Source organism: Parasteatoda tepidariorum, chromosome 10 (genome assembly GCF_043381705.1).
Source record: "Parasteatoda tepidariorum isolate YZ-2023 chromosome 10, CAS_Ptep_4.0, whole genome shotgun sequence".
Taxonomy (NCBI): Eukaryota; Metazoa; Arthropoda; class Arachnida; order Araneae; family Theridiidae; genus Parasteatoda; species Parasteatoda tepidariorum.
The window spans coordinates 49440841-49448442 of NC_092213.1; positions in this window are offsets into that span (position 1 = coordinate 49440841).

A 7602-nucleotide genomic window follows, 5' to 3' on the forward strand; every position below is an offset into this window, starting at 1 on the left:
TAATGAAACGAAATACAATGACACACACTCTTTACAAAATTGGTTCAATTTTGAAAAATTACATTTATACAAGGAACAAAAATATCATGCGAATTTTCTATAACTTTTTTTTTATTCTTTATTTCCAATGTAGCAGGCGATACAGACATTATCCAAACGCCGTGCAGAGATCAAAAGAAAAGAAAAATGCAAATACAGAAAGAGATGAAATATACAAAATACAAAAACAAAACATCAAACACAAGAATTAAATCAAGAATTTAAATTGAACAAAAGGTCTCTGGCCTCCCAGTATCGGGAGTAGATGCAGTTCTTTGTGAGAACTAAACATTTGAGGAGATGTTCAGCATTCATCATCGCACCACTGCGGCAGAGGGGGCAGGCAGGATTACCCACTATTTTAAGACGGAAAAGATGAGCGTTAAGACGAAAGGCAGCTACAGCACTGCTTCTTGGGCAATCGAGGAGATTAAGGATGCCATTTCCCCACGATTTTTCTTTTGTCCGTTCTTTTAGCAATGATATATGTGTTGTCTTAATTATAACTTCATTAAGGAGTTAAACTGAATTAGGTTTTTATTCGCGTTGAACCATATAAAGGCTTTAGCAAATTTCGATGATGTTATGATCCGACAACACTGCAAACTTCAAACGGTGTATTGCAATGAATTGCTACGTCTTTGTTGATAACTACAAAGATATTGCAAAGTTCTGCAATGGTAAATGACGATGAGTTATTTATGATAATTATTTTCATTTATGCTGTATAATTTATATTGCATAAGTTCAGTTATCGCAAAATTATAAAAGGCAATATTTCTGATTAGACAGCGTTTCATTTTAATGAGAAATGCACTTCATGCAAAACTACACAAATATCGAAAATATAACTAATATAACTAGTTAAATATAACTGGGACTTTTTTGGACTTGGTTATTTATAATTAATTATAACAAATTTTGCGTTCTGGGTAGCTTCAAAATGACCGAAAATGTGAGGAAATTGAAGAAAAACAGAATTGATAGAAATCTATGGATTGCAATATTCTGTTGCTAAAACTAATTGCAAAGTTCACCAATAGATTGCATTGCATTCACCAATGGATGACATTGCCTTCCTTAATAGATTGCATTGAATTCACCAATAGATTGCATTACCTTCACCAATAGATTACATTGCTACCACCAATAAATTGTATTGCATTCATCAATGGATTGCATTGCATTCACCAATGAATTGCAATCACCAATAGATTGCAATCACCAATGGATTGCAAAAACATTAAAACGATATTCTCTTCTGCATACCAGATCATTCCAATGTAATCATTTGCAAGAGTGTCAATTAATGTTGTCCTCTAAGAATATTTCTGTAAATGGTGATTACCTTGAAAACGTTGGGCTTTTCTTCTAATGAGCAGTACCATCTTTTGGTGAACTTAGTAACCTATTTTGAACTTAGTTAATTGAAACATGTTTTGTATTCTGAGACAAAAGCAGCAAACTGTACATATTGATGTCCTAGCGTTTTTTTTAAGATTGATTTTTCGAATCTTCTGTCATTTTTGGAACACTCAGTGTTTGAATACATAAGGTATTTATAAAAAGTCCCTTTAAACAAATATATAACTTATAAATATATTATAATTTTCTTAAACTAATTAAATGTATCATCAAACTACCTTAACAGGTTTTTCCTACGCAATTATCACCTATATTTTCATCATAAATATAACAACCAACGAGAAAACAAATAAGCATAGCTCGCTTCTCTAAGAGAGCTGACATTAAATGTAAGCGTTTTATTTACATTTTACAAAAATAAATTATAATAATAACTTTCGTCAATTATGAGTTATAAATTTTATGATCTTCGAAATTTGTAAACAATTTTTTATTTCGTTCTGAATCTAATCTAAAATGTTTTTGTCATAGTAAAACAAGCCAAATTTATTGCTAAGTATATATTTTCAGAAAAATAATTGTCCATACATGTTCTAATTTATCTGAAACTCGAAAGAAAAGGAAAAATATTCTTAGGAAAAATCGACTTTGGAATGGTTAAATAACGTCCCGTAAAATTTTGTATCTCTTAAGCAAGATTTACTTGACACATGCGCAGTATATTTTTATATAATAGTTTTAATTTCAGTCTTTAGCAGTTGTTTATACACAATAAAACAACATACAATAAAATTACTCAATACAATTGAATACAAATATATGGGCAATAAAGAAAGATAAAGAGTAAGTTTAGAAAAAAAGATAGTTAAAAGAATTGAATAGTTCGCTTATAACATGAGAATGTATAGAGAGATTGTTTTTGAGAGCATAAACATTTCAAATACAATAGAATTTGTTAATAAAAAGTTTAAAACTATTACGTTGAAAAAAAAACATATTGTAGAAAACGTTTGAAAGAGGCAGGCTTATTTTCCATCTACTTTTGAACAATACATAATTAGCAAAGGTTGTTTATAGATTGCGAATAAATATCCAGGCCATTTTTAAGAAAGTAGATGAAAGGCTTTAATATAAACTTTAGTAATTCTGGTGGAATAATTTAAAGCCAAAATTCGTTTATTTCGAACTATAGTATTTAATGATCAAGACTTAAATTTCAAGATACATTTAAAAAAAAAACAAAAAACAGAAAAGTAATTTGCTTTTTATTGTAAGAAATTCAGAATGTATATTTTAATATGTTGTTTCATTATTCTGAAAACTATTGTACAAATTATTATGCTGAATTGTAATAAAAATAATTTAGATAATTAAATCATATGCAATTGAATTATATATTATTAAATTACATATAATTAAATTATAAATAATTTTGCAGCGTATCTACCACTACATATTTGCAACTACAATTTGCTAGTATATAAGACATGCTAACTTGACTCTATGTTGAGGTACCTTTTCATAGATAAAGGTTGACATGGTCGATAACAACTCCTCGCCCCACATTGGTGACCCGGACGTGATGCGAACACGCTTATGTTGGCAGAAACACCCACTTCGAAATTAACACGCCGACATGGTCAGTAACGCCTACTTCGATGGATGGTCTACATGGAACAGTTGACTTGCTACTTGTTACTGCGACATTATCCACCTCCTCGCACTGTTATTACTCAGACTCGCCTAGATCACTCACAACGTCAACCTGCATACACCCGACTGCTAAAGGCAACACAGGAGCGACTACGACCATGATCTTAATACAGCTCTCATGACTAATGTTCAAAACCCGGTGACCTTAATCCAGCTCTCCCGGTCTGTCACAAATACAGCAATTAGTGGTATCCGTGTATCGAATTCTATCACAGCTATAATTCTGGTGGGGGAGTACTGTAGCGTATCTACCACTACAAATTTACAACTACATATCACTAGTATATAAGACATTTTAACTCTACTCTATGTCGGGGTACCTTTTCATAGATGAAGGTTGACATGGTCGATAACCACTCCTCGCCCACCCCACAATTTTAATAGTAAGTTTGGTAATCAATTCTGTAACCTTTTTTTCCACGCAACATATATACTGGGACATATTTTTTTCCAATGCCCACCTGATTGACATTCGTCATTCAGGTATCGGTAGGGCAAATATGTTGGCCCCTCTTTCAGGGGCACCGTATAAGGTTGGCCAACTTTGCTCACATAGTAAGGACAGGTAGTACAGAGAATGAAAGTACATCCATGCCTTGTGCAGGATTCCAACCTCGAACCTTTCTGATGTGAGGTCAGCTCCCTGACCATTACACAGTCCTGTCGACACACTAGGACATGTACGAGGCAGGGATTTTATCATGATGGTGATGATAACTGACGAGCATTTTCAGAACTTTTGCTGTTTATCACTTCAGATATTTTATCGGATGCATGACGCTAGTGTGAACACCTGATCTGAAAAGAGGTTAAATGCCACTTCTTAAAAAAATACGTTACTTACACTTTCTTGTTCAACTTTAGTCGATTATAAATCTAATGTTCTTTACAGCTTAAATTTGCTGCCAAACAGAAGGTACCAGAATTCAGACAAGTTAGAAAGAAAAATACATTCATTAGACTTCAAAGCTAGGTATCTAAAAGTGAACAAATATTGCGTTGGTCTTCCATTATTTTAATAAGGTCTTCAAATAAGGCATTTATTCGATTTAATTATAATGCATTTATTATTTTATAATGCTCAATAACTAATAAACAAACAAGCAAATAATTTACGCAAGCAATGAATCTTCATTAAGAAACTTGAATAAAAAAAGAGTAAATGCGAGTATTTTTACCCACTTAGAAAAATAATTAAAGCGTATTTAATTACAGCAAATATTTTTAAGGAAGAAAATTTTAACTTAAAAATGGAATTTTCCTAGAAAAACGCGAGGAAAAAAATAGTAATTAACCATGAGTTTACCACTGGAAAAAGTGAAATCATCGTAGTAAATTTTTTAAAAGAAAAACATGGTACTCAAAAATCGAATTTTCCCAAGGAAAAAAAGTAATAATTATTTAAAGTATGACCACTAGCAACTGATTTAAAGAACAAATACTACAGCAAAAGTGCAGATGATTAAAAGGCATTTTTCTTAAGAACTGAATTTTTTAAAAATAAATAAGCAAACAAACAAACGAATAAAAAAAATAATAAATAAATGAAAAATAGTTCGATTTAGTGTTAATAATTCAGAGTAGAACAATAAAAAAAGAATTAAATTTACATAAATTATTTTTGTTAAGGGAAAAAATGTAACCGCGATATGATTTTCTTTAAAAAAGAAGGATTAAAAAAAGTAGCAAGTTATTCTAAATTAAACCACGAGAAAAAAGAACTAATGTGCAATCACTGTGTCATTCTGGTTTTCGTTTCATCGCCAAATACGATTTGCGCATGCACGCACCTGGTCAATAGAAAAGTTCTAACGCACCTGTTGTTGACGTCAAGAATTACAATAAGGGGGAATCAGGGGTTTGAATCGAAAAGCACCTGGCGTAAAAAACGAAAGTTCCCTACTTTTACTCATTATATACCTAGATATATATATATAAAAAAAGGTTGTAAAGAACAATTTTTATTTTGTCCTATATAACAATTTATATACCTCCCATTGTTAATGTAATAGGTGTTCGCTGAAAGAGTTAATAATTGTTATTCATGCTCATAAAGGATTCTAGAACTATTTTTTTAAATTAATGTAAGTAGAAAGAATAAGTAAAAAAGAAATTGCTATACTTCTTACTTACTGTCCTGTAAGTACTATTTATTTTTATAGTTCTCTGAGAAATATTCATAAAATATCTCTGATGATTATTACCTTCATTTCACTTCATAAAGGAACTTTCTTATTGAAATACTATTGCTGTTTAAATGTAAAGAACTATTGCACTAGTTAGTTGGTAAGAAAAAAAAAACAATTTACTCTTTTCCTGTTATTTTAGTTGATTCGGATTGAAATTTAAATGAATTGAATTTGTTTTTTTCCCCTCGTTTAAATGTTTTTTTCTTCTTCATATTAATTTAGTATTTTAAAAACCGGGATATTGTTACTTTATATGAGGTTTCTTTAGAGGGTAGATCATTTAACTCTTTCATCATAATTTATAAAGGTTTTTGATATTGTTTAAGAAGTTTTGATTGGTAATTTTTTTCTCCTTCAAGGTTTTTTTCGTTGAACAACAGGTGCCTTTGAAACGAAGTGAAATCATTTCTACTAAAGTTTTAAATATTAACAGCCGTATCCAAAAAATATATGTAAGTCCAAATAGGCTTATTATTTTTTTTAAGAATAATTCTTCAAATGGATCCTCTTCTAGACGTCGAAAATATTTTTTGCACTTAAGCTTGAGATAGAGGATTTTAAATAACTTAACCCTTTGCTTACGGCTGGTACGATTTTAAATAACTTTACCCTTTGATTACGGCTGGTACGATTTTAATTAACTTTACCCTTTGCTTATGGCTGGTACGATTTTAAATAACTTAACCCTTTGCTTACGGCTGGTACGATTTTAATTAACTTAATCTTTTGCTCACGGCCGTAAGCAAGAGGTTAATACGATTTAAAAAAAAATAGTTTTAATGAAATGTATCTAACACTTGGTTGATTATGTAGCTATTTTTCCCAAGCTTTACTCAAAAGTAGTTTTTCTCAAAGCAAGAATAATAGGAAATCTTAATAGAATTCAACTGGATCTTAAATCTTAAGATTTTTAATTTTTGTGTTGGATACTATTAGTTATTCATCTGTCGATTTTAAGATATTCATGACATTTAGTGGACAGCGTCCTCCTCTCGTTTCACTCAATGATCCCAATGATTATTTTGTCGATACGCTAATTGTGGCATCAAAATTTAAATATTATACAACAGAAAGATGCCGAAATTTTTTGTTGCATTAGCTCATTATTTTTTATTGCTTTAACGTGATTTATTAAATTTAGTTCCCGATTCTATATGTATTAAATTCTAATCTAGTCATTTTTCTCTTGTTACCATTGCAACTTAATCTTCAAGCTTCTTTTTATAATTTTTAAAAATTTTTTTTTACTATAAAACCGAAAAAAGTATTTAGAAATGGAGTGAAAAAAATTAATTGTTAATACTAATTTAGAATTATAAATAATAATTTCGCATCCATTATTAAATTTGGTTAAGTTTGCTGTTGATATAAAAAGAATTTTAAATCTAAATATAGCTTGTTTTCTGCTTACTAATCGTAAAGTGGTAGCTAAATATCTTCAAGCATAATAAAAGAGATATCTTACGATCACTTCAAGTTATTATGAAAGGATTACACATTTTCAGTTCAATCTTCAACTTTTAATAACCAAAATTAAAAATGCAATAAAATCAATAAATAATATTAAGAAAGGATTATAAATTAATATTACAAGCAAATACCATTAAATAAGGAATAAATAATATATATTTAGTAGCCGTTACTACTATTATTTACGCTAATGACAGCAATAGATATCTGGAGCCTCTTTGTACCCTGAATAACTTTTGATCTAATAATCGGCTCTTCACGTTTTAATGATCTATCTTAATGGTTCAAAGGTGTTACTTAAAAAATGCTGATTAATTTGTGCAGATAATATTTTAAGTTACGAAATCAGATAAAAAACCTACTTTTCCTGAATAAACATACGTTTTATTCGACGAATGCGGAATTTTCATCTCTGAAATAGTAACCACAATCTGGGAAATATGGTCCCAATAGTTTGGTCAGGAGACAGGTTCAAAGTTATGACTCATTAATGCTAGTTTTACTTTTTGAGTATTTCCCCATATCCCGAAAGCTTTTTAAACGAATTGAAAAACTTTCGAACACAATTATAACTTCCCTTTATCCAAAGAAATTCCCACGCAAAACATAGCTTTTGGTAAATATTTATTATTTTTCACTATTTTATTTAATAATAGTAAAAGAAATTGGAATTCTAAGGTATACAATTTCCTACATAGTTTTAAATAGTGCAATTTTCAAAGGCAAAATACAAAATTTGAGTGAAATCTGTTGAAAAGTACTTGAGAAATTGAATTTCCAAAAAAGTTGTATTTTTAAAATTTGATATCTCATTAACTATTTGACC